Below are 14,703 nucleotides of genomic sequence, written 5' to 3' on the forward strand. Positions count from 1 at the left end.
TAAACAAAAGCCATAAAGTCAAACTGATTCGAGTCAAGTAATTAAAACGCAAACTGGCTTAATCTACAGCGCGTGGTCAAGAAAGGAAGGACGATTAATCAAAGATAACCTCTTCGTATAAGTCCAACTTTTCGACAAACCTATAGCTCGCAAGAGGAAAGCAAGAGTTATAATGGCAACTCAGGAAGAAGTTAACGATCTCAAAAACCAATTGGCTACTATAACTGAGACACTAAAGCTTCTCGCACTTAAGATCGAGGATCCCGCGAAGCAACAACAAATGGACCTCATGGAAGAAAGCCTAAGCAAGTTGTCCAGCGACTACAAGTTTCAAGAACTCACATCCCAAGGGGTCTCGGTGGATAAGGATCTTCTTTCGCAGAAGTTCAGTGCCAACGACATCCCAAAGTTTAGGGCAATCGACAACCCCTACTTCCATCTAAGGGCATTTGAAACAATAATGAGTATCAAGGGTATCGATAAGAAAATTTTCCCTTCTCTGTTCTCGCTATCTCTCGACCGTTTGCCAACAATGGTTCTTTTCTCTTGAAAAAGAAAAGACCTCTACTTGGGAATCCATAGCAAACGCTTTCGTTGATAGATACAAGTGCAACGTTCAAGTCGAAACTGACCATAGAGAACTTGAAATTCTCAAGCAGAAGGAGAATGAAGGCTTCACATTTTTTTTAACAAGTGGAGAGAAACCTCAGCTAAAATGATTGAGGTACCAAGTGAAAAAGAATTCGTGAGATTGTTCATTAAAAATCTCCAAGAAAAATATTCAAAACATCTTAAATATCAAAATAACCTTCATACCTTTAAGGCTGTTTATGATATTGGGATTAATATTGAAGATGACTTAGCTAAATCTAAAGCTGCCAACAATAACTCCAACAGTGGCTGGAAAGGAAAGAAGAACGACAATCCTTCTTCTTCCGAAATCGCCCACTCAAATAATATTAGCGCCTTTAATCTAGGAGAAGTCCTTGCCATGAACAACCAAGGACAAAAGAAACTGTTTAGGAGAAACTTCACTCCTATTGGCATGAGTTATGACACTGCGTTTGATCGGCTAAATGCAAAAGGTCTTATAACTCCCATTGGACCATTTGGAGATCCACCAGTCGAGAAAAGGTCGCCTAATTGGAACCCCAATGCACATTGCAAGTATCATCAAGGTAGGGGCCATTCTACTGAAAGCTGTTGGAAACTTAAGGAAGCTATCCAAGACCTGATTGACAATAATAAGCTGCCGTTGCCTCCTGCCAGTAAGAAACTGAGTATTGATAACGCACCTCTAGCTTACACATTTGTTATCTCCGATGAAGAAAGCGAAGTTGACCCCTCATCTCTCATTAAGCCTGTCAAAGTGACCGAAGAAGAAGAAGAAGAGTTCTTTTTCGATGTCGAGGATAATCCTCCAGAACTAGCAAATGAGGTAGAGATACGAATACTCACACTATATCTGAGGGAGACATCACAACTGTTACATGAAACTCTCAAAATTCTAAATGAACTTCGCAAGGAATTTGATCAAGAACCTAAGAGAGAATTCACACCAGGAAAAACGACTTATGAGGCAAAATACTTTCCCTTACAAGTCACCGAAAGACCCAAGAAGAGTAATAAAATTTATACTCCAATTGGGATCCCGTATGCACAAATGTTTAAAATGCTCTCCGAGAGTGGCAAGGTCAAACCTCTCGAACCGAGACCATTTGAATCATTAAAAAGAACAGATAGATATTACTGTCAATACCATCAGTCAGGAGGACACACCATAGAAAACTGCTTCAAATTCAAGGATTTGGTGCAGAAAATGATTGATAGAAAGAAATTAGTCCAAGTTCAACAAGAAGAGGATATAAATGTTAATGGAGTATGGGACAGTGATGAAGAAGATGTCTAACTAAAAGACATATTAGAACCTTCACCTTCCATATCATACACCACAGACGACATTTGGGCTGAAGAAGATGCATCAATAGACGTCCTCACAAGATCCGGGAGAATACAACCTCCTGTTTCAACGCAACCCATGCCTACAGTACAACAAGTTCCCATACCTATCAACAAAGACAATGACATTGTTAAACAATTTAAGAAGACAAAAGTTGAGATGAATGTATGGAAGCTTCTAGCAACATCTCGAGAACATAGGTTGGCTGTGATGAATGCCTTGGATAAAAACGGGATAGATTCTGACACCACTCCTGAAGGACTAGTTAACTTCCTTACGAGTGATCTCCCTAGTCCAATTAATCTAATCACCTTCTCTGATAAAGATTTACCCCCGGAAGGTGACAAACACTACAAAGCGTTAAACCTCACAATAGTCTGCAAAAGAATGAATGTTCCTATGACACTTGTAGACAATGGATCGGCTATTAACGTCTGTCCACTTAGGACTGCGAGGATGCTCGGCATAAAGAATGAGGATTTAATTCCGTCCACACAAGGAATAAGAGCTTACGATAATACTCGACGTCAAGCTCTTGGCAAAATAACCCTAAATGTGACGGCAGGAGCAATAGAACATGCTACTACTTTTCAAGTAGTAGACATCAAAGCCTCATTCAATCTGTTGTTAGGACGCCCTTGGCTCCATGATCTAAAGGTCGTACCTTCATCTCTCCACCAACAAGTGAAAGCTATAGTTGGAGGAATCCCCATCACAATTGATGCTTCTCCAATAAGGATCAAGTCAATAGAGAATCCAATCATCAACGTGGAGCACGACGAAGATGATGAAGACCTATGGGGCTTTAACGAAGAAGTCTCCTTAATCTAAGAGGATGAAAGGACATCTCTTTGCCACAACCCCCATTCCAACATGATTATCAACACTATACTGAAAAAACAAGGACACTTCCCTGGGATGACCTTAGGAAAGAAGAAGGGGATAGCAAAATCGATAGTCACCTGGCCTCCCTAAACTAGATACTTTCGGACTTGGTTTCGAACCGACTCGGAAAGATCTCAAGCGAGCCCAAGACAAATTGAAAGCACGTAGGGACGCTCGCATTCAAAAGAAAACAATTCCAATGGATCAATACCCTTTTACGCTTAATCGTCAGTTTATAAAAGAAGGAGAGGACTATCCATGCCATGAATTTCCCGAACCATTTGTTGTAAATGGCATACGACAACCAGGATTCGAGATTTTCTTGGATTGCTACTTCACTAATGAAATCCCAATTCCCGTCCATAAGGAGAAAGCACCTCCATGCTTTGACTTTAACGTCATAGGATTACTGTTTGGGCGAGAAAAGAATGAGCCAGTTTATGAGGAAGACAACTCCTCACTCATTCAAACGGTCCTACAAAGCGAAAACTTCGATCTCTCGAAACTAATTACTCCAGCTGAAGGATTACTGCAAGGGTGGCGCAAGACTATCAAGGTGATTACTCCAAGTGGGAGGAAGATATCAATCACGACAGGACAAGGGCCAATGTTTGAAGAATCGTCAGGGTCAGAGTCAGAGTCTGAGTCAGAGTCTTTCCCTTTAGAATCTTCTAAGTCTTTAGCTATAACGTCTTTCCTTCCTGTTTCTTCTCCTAGGATAGTTAGTGATCCGGTCCCTGAGGACATATCACTCTTTGATGTAATGATCTCAGAGTATAATAATATCGCTCATTCTCCTTACTTCTCGTGTTCTTCCCTAACCCAAGATGACGAACATTTCTTAGCTAACGATGAAAAAGATAAAGAATTTATTAAAGCAATGGAAACACTTGAAAAGAAAACACCAGTAATTGAAGAGACTGAAACAGTTGACATCTCAAATGATTCAACTCATAAAAGAGAAGTTAAAATCGGACTAACATTGAATAAACAAGAAAGAACCGATTTAATTAACTTGCTTAAAGAATTTATCGATGTATTTTCTTGGTCATATGAAGATATGCCAGGCATTAACAGAGAAATAGCTCAACACACTATACCATTAATTCCAGGAATGAAACCTGTAAAACAAAAGCTATGTTGAATGAAACCCGACGTAGCACTTAAAATAAAAGAAGAAGTTCAAAAACAAATAACTGCAGGTTTTATCAAGGTATTCAAATACCCCGAATGGGTCGCTAACGTCGTCCCACTTCCAAAGAAAGATGGAAGGGTAAGGATGTGTGTCGACTATCGAGATCTAAATAAGACAAGTCCAAAGGACGACTTCCCTTTGCCACACATCGATATTCTAGTAGACAACACAGCAAATCACACGCTCCTCTCATTCATGGACGGATACGCAGGGTACAATCAGATTCTCATGGCGGAAGAAGACATGGAGAAGACAACTTTTATCACACCATGGGGCACTTACTGTTACACGGTAATGCCATTTGGGTTGAAAAACGCAGGTGCTACTTACCAACGTGCAGCAACCCTTGCTCCATGACATGATGCACAAAGAAGTCGAGGTATATGTAGACGACATGATTGTGAAATCAAAAGACCGTCCAGGCCATCAAGTAGCCTTAAGGAAATTTTTCGAAAGGCTAAGAAAATATAATATGAGGTTACATCCCTCATTCTACAATTTCAAAGGATCAATCTAGATTCTTTAGCACGTTAAGACTAGGAAAAAATTTTTCTATCCTTAATAGCTACTTGTTTCAAACACTTAGCGAACCAACGATCGGTTAGACACCCTTAATATTTCTAAAAGATTCTCTTTTCTTAGGGAACTTCACAGAATGAGTCTCAGATTTATTTACTTGACTACTTTGATCATCATCTATTCTAGACTCAATAATCAAAGTGGGGGCTAACTGTAGACACCTACTTTTGGCCTCTTGTCCCGAAAGGAAGTGCGATGATGTTACAAAAATCCGTTCTTCAAGTTAGATCAAAGTTGAAATGTTTATGGACTACGAAAAGCATTATGAAGTAAGTTAAAAACCCATATTTGAGACCAAGTTATCTTAGAGAATTTTTCGATTACTAATTAGGCCTAAACGTGTTCATAAATGTTTAAACTTGATTAATAACAGACCCAAATGTGTCAAATGCAATGATTGTATCCAATGGAACCTACATTGTTGAAAAATTGAGCCAAACAGATGAACCAACTATAAAATTCCCATGAAAGGCCTATACATATGTATAGTCCTTTCAAAGAACTTTCCAACGGTATATTATAAGCCCAATTCCGAGCAAAAACGAAGTTATGATCAAAACACTAAATCGGGACAAAAACCGACACCCTTGCACTCCAACCTAATTCCATCGGCATTGGAAAGTAGACATTCATAGCTTTCCAAAGACATCTTACACGCTTTAATCCGACTCCACAATCAAAAGTTATGGAAATTTTAAAAATGCGCTTTCGTATAAGGCAAACCGCAAACCAGCGCAACTCAATCAGTTGCGCGCGCGACTCATTGAGATGTGCGCGGCACCCTGCGCGACTCAGAGAGTTGCGCGCGCCACCTGACGGCGCGGCTCAAAAACCCTAAACCTAGATCCCTACGCCTATTAATAGGGATCTTAGTTTAGCATTACGAGGACCGAAACAATTAGAATTAAAACCCTTGTATTCTCAAAACCCTAATCTCTCAACTTCTCTTACTATCATACTACTTTATCTTTTCTCTTCCCAAATACCTTCCATGAAAGGAATGGTGTCCTTCGAACAAGTGTATTATTCTGATGGGGGGTTCAGAATTATTAGAAAGCTAATATATTCAGTAAGGTCAAGTGATCGGAATGCCTGGGTGGAGGCCGCTTCCGATCAGTAATATTAATATAATTAATATTACAACTTAATCTTGACTGAGCCCTTCGGGTCACACCCAAGCAAAATAGACGAACCGACTCGACGAATTAATTCGGAAGAAATGAATTCGTCGCTCGAGTGTTAAATATTTAGACGTCGGAAATTCGAGCTTAGAGCGTCGAAACCGAGCGTCGGAAGTCGAGTAAAAAAGACGAGACGACAAATTAGTAATAAATCAACAATGACCAAAATACCCCTAGCATCGGAATCCCGAGTGCTAGGGGATTAGCCGAGCTAGCAGCCCGCACCATGTGCGAGACATGCTAGCAAGGCGTGGCTAGCAGCTCGCACCATGTGCGAGGCATGCTAGCACAACACAGCCAGCAACCCGCAAGCAGTGTGTGGCGTGCTGGCATGCGCTGCTGCTAGCAGCCCATACATGTGCGTGGCTAGCTAGCAGCGCCTTTGGCATCAGCAGCCCGCACTTAAGTATGGTGCCCTCCTCTCCAAGTGGTCCATACTCCTCTTTACATATGACTAGGACACTTGTTGATTTATTACTTGCTTATATATTTAATTGAATTTAGCTTTAAATTAATTTGTGGAATTTCATGAATCCCACATTGATGGGATAGAAATTCCCACTCATACTTTCCTCTATAAATACCAGCCTTTGGATTTGGAGTAAAGGGCTTGAGTGGGAGTTAGAAATAGCATTCCATATTTTGGGAAAAACTCTTAAACTCCATTAACACTTGGGTTTTGGTCGGACCTTGCTAACTCCAAGGTAGCGGACCTAAAAAGTCGTGTTCGTCCTTTGTGGGTGGATACCGTTGGAGGCACGTCATTTGCAGTGCTCAAGGCTTTCAAGTAAGAGCCCATTTTGAGAGGGCGAAGCTCGCTTCAAGGGTATGATTCGTTCTTCCTTTTCTTGTGCTTATTTATTTATGCTTTATGGTTTTATTAATTATGAGTGGTTCCTTGGGTCGGGGTTATTTCTGCGGTGAGTCGGACTCACCAAACCCCAACAGCGGTATCGGAGCCCCGCTCGTTTATTTTTATAATCATGTTTTTCAAGGTTTATTTTGGCTTATTTTTCTGGTTTAAGTTGCTAATTAGATTAGTAGCTCGGTTTTATTTATTTTAATCCCGTTTTTAATGTCGAATTTGGCCCAGAACCCAGATTTTCGCCCAAAAATAGTGAATTTTGGGTGGAAAACGTGTTCTGGAAAGCTTTTTATCCCTGTTTGGGACTGTGATTTTAGCCAAATTCTGACCAGAAATGCCTTTTTTGAGGGATTTTTCGTTTTTGACGAAAAATTTTAAGTCTTTTCTAACCTTGAAATTAATGGCATAACTTGTTGATTATGTGGTTGATTATTTGCATTATTTTGGCATTTTTTAAGTCCCCTTAAAGCACACTTACTTGGTAGTATTTGATGCTTAAAGGTTGATTTATTTTCACATAATTGCATACTAATTGCTTTTTAGTGTGAAAATTTTTGTTTTGAGGCTTCCTAAGTGTTAAAGATTCAATCTTTATTTGTGATAAGTGATTGAAACTTTTAAAACCACTAAATTCCATGTTATTTTGTGTTAAACTTTGTTGTTTTAATCATTTTGAGTTGATTGGAAACATAAAGTTTCAATTTTTGTGATAGAAATTTGGTTATCTTCATGTTGGAAGATATAATTTTCAAGGATTCACAAAATTTAGATGTTGGAATTTTCATTTGAACATTAAAGTTCATATTTTTCCAACTTCCCCTTACTTTGTCAAATTCTCAAGTTTAATTTAAATTGATTAAATTATAAGTGAGAAATTGCCTCAACTTTGTTATTGCACCAAGCTAAACCAATTTAATTAAGAATGGTTCTTGGAATTATTTTGATTATTTGCACTTTGAAATTTTATTAAGTTAGACTTGTTTAAAATTTTAATTTTTTTCTCATTAAGTTAGTTCTAAAATTAATTTAGAATTAATTAATTATGTCTCGCGAAAGGGGATCAAATCCCGAGGCCATTACACGCAAAACGAGGCAAAGAACCACCCTTGGCTAGCCGGGCTGCATAGCAGCCCGCATGTGGCTGCCAAGGTGGTTGCCCCGCATGTGGCAGCAGCACACGGCCGCAGCAGCCACGCACCAGCAACCATGGCTGTGCGTGCGCGTGCGTGCGGCAGTGGCAGCAGCCCATGGCTTCTTGCCGCGAGCTGTGTGTGCGGAGTTTTTTGTGTGTGCATATGCTTAGTGCGTGAGGTGAATAGCCGTAGTATGCTTGGTTTACATGAGCCGCGATTATTCGAGTTTCCTTGGCAAAACGCTTAAAGCGAAAGCCACCTGAAATGCGGTTGGCTTAATACTGCTTATTTTGCCGTTTTATTTATTTTAATTTATTTTATTTATTTTAATTAAAATTTTGGGAGGCTAGGCCTCGATTTTGAGCGGCATTGGAAAATTTTTATTTTGACAAGTTTGGGTGCTACCGACTTAATTAATTTGATTAGTTAAGGGAAATGCGAAATTAAGTGGGAGCTTCAATTATTAATGATTTCAGTTACATAATCGGTTAAACAACTTTGACTAGTTTTAATTAGGCGTGTTAATCGGATTAACCACCTAGATTAGTTACTAGTGCGCGCGTTGTTTAAATGCATTTTACTTGTTTGATATTGTAAATTGCATGGGCCATTCACAAATAGTGAATGGATGAATGGAATATATATTCTCTCTCACAAGTTTTATGAAATGGCAACTAGTGGGACCCGATTAGGATAGAGAATACGGACTACGTGCCGTTATGTATTTTTGTAAATCTAAATACGGTCTACGCACCGTTAAGTATTTTTGTACCTTAATATTTAGATTATTCCTAGTCGTAGACACTAGTATTTGCATAGTTTGGTTAAGTCTTGAAGACGACGTATCTTGGAAGACAAAGCCTTGAAATGCAAATGAAGACCTTTTGAAGATTTGAAGAATTCAAGGGGTCATGCTAGTTGCCAATATGCATCTATAATTTCGCTTTATATTTTATGCTTATATACATGTGAATTATTCGTTATATGCATGTTTAGGTTTTCTTTATGTTGCGATGATTAGTTAAGTTCACTTAAATCAACCAACATAGAAATCCTAGGTTCCTAATAATATTGAGTCAAACTTGCCTTTCCAAAACAACACTTACCAACCGAATGAGGGTGATGGTAGGCTACGCCAAAGCGAGGTGCCATCACTTCTCCAAGGCTCATAAGGCACACCGGGTGTGCACGTTGGTTTTGGTTTAACTCATCGGTATGAGTGAGGAGTCCTCACATACCGTGGCAAAAGAGATACATCGTCAAAGATGCATTAGATGCGACGATTATCTAACTAAGAGTGGCTTAGAGCCATTAGCAAGGAAATGCTTACCTTAGAAGATTGAGTGTTAAGACAAACCAAAGCATGCTTAACCACTCTTTGTTTCTTCGGATCTTGGAATCGCCTTATTTTCGCCAAATAGGGACAATTTTTATGCGTAAATAAGACGTTTAATAAGATTGAAGTTTGCATGAATGCTATTAAATTTCAAACTTATTATGTTCTTAATAAATGGTTATACTTTTCACTTATATTTATAGTATTCTAAATCAAATAATATTGTTTCCATGATTGGTAAAGGAAATCCTTGAGAATAGTTCTCAAAGACAGGAAAAGCATTTCTAAAATACAATTCTCATAAATGACTTTTATAACTAAGTCCGAAAGGACGGTTGGACATCATGTATTCAAAATAATAGGTAGTTTAGATAAAACATGAAGTATTGAGTTGCAAACTCAAGATTGTCAATGTTTGACAACCAATGTATCTTTTTGCATCATACATAATTGAGTAGGACTCATTGATGTAGGAATTCGAGTAAGAATTAATGGAAAAGATGGAACTTTGTTTTACGGTACACTAGGTGCTTGATTATGCCTAACAAAGTATAAGAGTCAAGGTACTTAAAGAAATAATTCTTAAAGTAAATTATGAGATATTGTATGATAAGAAATATAGGAAAGAAGGAACAAAGAAAAGGAATTAGATTCCCTTTCAACTCATGAGTTCATGTTATTGTAGTTAACTTAGCAATTCGTTATCTTCATAAGTATCGGATACTGCTTGAGTGTTCCACTATGATAGTGACCTCAAACTATTGAAGTTAAGCTAAGTTATCGACTTACAAGCTTAGAATGAAGCAAGAAGAGCTACATCAGTTGTAAGGTCGTATGTTTTGTTTAAAGACCTTTTAAGCAAAAGGCTGGAACAAATTATGGTTATTATGTTCCGTAATCAGCAATTAATCCGTTTACACACGGAAAGACTCACATTCAAAGTAATGAGCAATAGTTGCGAGATTTATTTGAATGGCATGGTTATCCAAGCATTGAGTCAATAATGCTTGATTATAAACAAACATTTCCCTAACATGATTAACTCACTAAGTTCAAGTCATGGGCTTGATTTGCGTTCCAAACATCTTTAGCAATGTCATATCGACAAGAACGTACTCAAGATTCTATTAGATAGGCTCTTGATAGTTTCTCGATTTGGAATCATTCTAAGGCAAGCAAGTCTTAGTTGTTGAAACCGACAAAGCAGAGAGCTATTGTTCTTGGCATAGACAATTGACTCCGAAGGCTAAAGAGTAATCAATTACTTCAACATTTGAAAGGATATGGCTATATTCATCAAATGTGAACAAACTTGACCTGAGTAGCTCAAGAGTCCAGTGAAGTACAGAATCGACTTGGAAAGATATCAAAACTTCTAGATTAAATCGAGAAATGTTTGCTTGAGCCAAGCGTGACCATCTCAAAGTTATAAATGGAAATTTTCATAAAGAACTCCACAAAGAACATAGTGTGTCCTCACGGAGACCTCGATGTCATTGGAAAATGACTCAAACGATGATGGTTCACAACCCTTCCTATAAAGTTCTTAAAGATTTGCACAAATGACTAATGTTACACTAAACAATATGTCGAAGCTAAGAAAGGACGCCATATTCAGTTATGGATAGAAATAACTTCTAAAAGTCTTTTCAAGTATATGTCTAAGGCTCTTAGTCTCAGTGGGAGTTCACTAGCTCAGTGGGAGCTAAGTGGCTCAGTAGGAGCTAGGTGGCTCAGTGGGAGCTGAATGGCTCAATAAAGACTAAAGATAGCTCAAGTGGGAGCTAACTGTTTGTTTCACAACGAACTTTTACCCAAAGACAATATACATGTCTCTTTGTAAGCTTTCAAGTGATACTATGGGCATTACCTCCACATCCTAATTGAGAACATAATGTTTGTTTCTCTAAGTGGTGTCTTTCTGGAAAGTAACACGTTTCCAAAACGACATGTGGGAGGAAAATGAACTCAATGACCATCGAGCTTAGCAACAAACTAGAACTGAGAATCTCGGAAGACCTTAAAGGACTTCATGAGAATGCTTGATCAAGAATACTCAAAAAGGACTTTACAAGTGCCTTAAAAGAGAATTCATTACTCACAAAACATTAAAAATGTTGGAGTAAGATCAACATGATAAAAGGGCTTTGAAAGCGCCTTAAAACTCAGTGTTTGATGCAATTACCCCGTATAGGTATAGAATTCACCAAAGGCTTGGATTGAATCCTATAAATTTTCTATTAAGTTAGAAATAAACCTAAGACTTGCAAGCAAAGGAATAATGTCTTGTAAGATAGCTACGACAAATCCAAATTCCGAATGATGGTTAGAGGCCATGAAAATCCAAAATAGACTACATGTTTGAAAATCATGTTCGAAAATTGATTAATTTGTATGAAGGATGAAAGATCCATCAATTGCAAATAAGTTTTCAAAGAGAAAACTAACAAATGTGAAAATGTATATGCATACATAGCTAGATTGGTTGAAAAGGATATAATTATTTTCAAGGAGTTGATTTTAATAAAAACATATTCACCAATCGAAATGCTTAAGTCTTTTCGTGATTGATCTAGCAAAATTGCACATATGAATTATGGCAAAATAGATACCAAAATCGCCTTTTAAAATAGGATCTTGGAAGTGACCATGGAATAGTCTAAGGGTTTTGAAAATCTAAATACTGCTAGATTTGAAAGCAAGCACATGGAATCCGTCATGGGATTAAAGGAAGCATTTCATGAAGGAATTGGAACGTGTTTTCTCATAAAGTTAATAAGAGGATTGACTTATGGAGAAACATAGAAATTCTGATGAACAAGAAGTTTAGTGGGAGCAAAAGTAAAGGTCCAACGAGAAGTTTACGAACTCTATTGTGAAACAACTATCAAATGCTAAATGCTTAGATTTGAAAGTATTTTCGACAAAGGACCAAGATAAAGACGATACTTAGTACATGTTGGGAATTAAGTTCTATGGTATAGACTTAATTAAATGTTTAAATGAGTAAAGGAATTTACCATGTTAAACATGAAGGACTTTGAAAGGCTTTCGACCCATATATGTATGAAGCTAAGTAAATGTTTGAACTAAGTATTAGCTAGGCTAAATACTAAGTCAACCAAGAAAGACTCTAGTAAGAGACTTTCAACCATATCACATAGCGAACATTTTGGCAAGACTTAGTGTAACTGAATGAGCTAAATGTCACATGGATGGAATAGAATTAAGAATCATTCTAGAATTAAATCCATCATGTAAAGCTATGATATGGAATCGTTAGACGACTTACATGCTTAGAGCATGTGAAGTACGTATATAATACCAGTCGACATTAATCTATATATTAGATCATTAGATTATAGTCAAGAACATCCATAGCACTTAAATAAGTAGTTGGATGAGTTCTTGACGCATGGAAACAAATACAACTTGAGTTTTGATGTTGCAAGCACAAACCTTAATAAGGATTAGATCCTTAGCAAGGAAGCCATTTATAAGCACGAGGCAAGAAGTGTCGTGGCTTGAGAATGGTAACATGGATATGCATCCATGTATAATGTGCGGAAATTTAAGATAAATTTCCATGATCGTAAGTGATTTGAGTATTCCAAATCATTGTGAGTCGTTTGGAGTGAAATCCATGCAAGGTATCATCGGAGAGTCTACTAAAACATATGTTGAGAATATTGTTGCCTTAAAGGCAATAATAAGATAGATGTTAAATGGAAAAGTTCGTTGTTGAACATTGATGATTGTAGGTTGTCAAGTAGAAGGTCTCAAATCATGAAAATGAGTGGGAGCCACTGCTTGGACAATAAATCCTGAATCACATGTAATCCATTAACACTCTCAAAATTTTATCATCTTATTATGGAAATGGTGGATAATGAAGATGCAAAGGTTTGCAAAGTAATTATAACTAAACCTATGCAATAAGTGAACGACAACATTCATAATTGCATGAAAGAAATAAAGCATATCAATTATGAGTGTGATTTCTATGAATGTTTTATGAAGATTACTACTCTTAAAACATTTGGGAAAAACCATTTATCATAAGATGAAACATTGTGAAGTTTCATAGTGGAATAAAATATTTCTAAATATTCCACAAAACTATTTAATTGTGGTTTAGAATTAAATAATGAGTCCATTCGATTTTAATAAATATTCAAAATAGGGTATCAAGTCAATGGCTTGGATAAAGAAACTCCTATTAAGTGAACATTGAATATTTTAATCAAAAATTATCCCTAATCAAGGTCATATATTTGTGGACTATTAATGACCGTTAGAGATTAGTCTGTAGTATGATTTATAGCACCGTTTCTTGTGCTATGAGGATATAAATCATTTGCACAGGTATTGGTTTAGAACCATACTGGATCGACCTATGAGAATACTTTAAGAGATTTAAAAATCGTCATAAGTATTTTTCTCATTATTACTATCGGAACTCTTTTCCTTGACCATGAGTGGAGGGAGGTCTCTTTTTTGAGTACTAGTCCGTTTTGGTATCCGCCAAACGTCTGTCGTAACTGGAGAATATAACAAAAGATATCGGGCGGCTAGGTCCTCTTAGTAAGAGAAGCTACATTACAAGACTGTAAATGTCCCCCTACTAACAATAGGGAACATGTCTTGTTGTTTACAAGGCCTCTCGAAGAGCAAGACTGTGAAAATGCATGGCCGTGCTCAGATGGATTTTAGAAATCATCTGCTTATTGACAGTCAAACATGGATTTCGAGAAACACTTCTGGACGTAACAGAGATGACGAGTAATCTTACTCTGTAGTTCATGAAGAGACATAGGAAAGGGGCTATACACTAAATGCACACTTGTCCGGAAGGACAAGTGGGAGAATGAAAGGAATGGTGTCCTTCAAATAAGTGTATTATTCTGATGGCGGGTTCAGAATTATTAGAAAGCTAACATATTCAGTAAGGTCAAGTGATCGGAATGCCTGGGTGGAGGCCGCTTCCGATCAGTAATATTAATATAATTAATATTACATCTTAATCTTGACTGAACCCTTCGGGTCACACCCAAGCAAAATAGACGAACCGACTCGACGAATTAATTCGGCAGAAATGAATTCGTCGCCCGAGTGTTAAATATTTAGACGTCGGAAATTCGAGCTTAGAGCGTCGAAACCAAGCGTCGGAAGTCGAGTAAAAAAGACGAGACGACAAATTAGTAATAAATCAACAATGACCAAAATACCCCTAGCATCGGAATCCCGAGTGCTAGGGGATTAGCCGAGCTAGCAGCCCGCACCATGTGCGAGACATGCTAGCAAGGCGTGGCTAGCAGCCCGCACCATGTGCAAGGCATGCTAGCACAGCACGGCCAGCAGTCTGCAAGCAGTGCGTGGCGTGCTGGCGTGCGCTGCTGCTAGCAGCCCGTACATGTGCGTTGTTTTGGGTGCTTTTGTCCCTCGAGAGAGTTACAACACGAAGAGTGATCCGGGGTGAGCTGTACCTGCAAAACAAACGGAGACACCAGTTGGGTGGTGATCCGCCTCCGACGTACAAGTTAGAAACTTGAAGGGAGAAAAAAGGTGC

The sequence above is a fragment of the Chenopodium quinoa genome, unplaced genomic scaffold (genome assembly GCF_001683475.1).
Source record: "Chenopodium quinoa cultivar QQ74 unplaced genomic scaffold, ASM168347v1, whole genome shotgun sequence".
NCBI classification, from domain to species: Eukaryota; Viridiplantae; Streptophyta; class Magnoliopsida; order Caryophyllales; family Amaranthaceae; genus Chenopodium; species Chenopodium quinoa.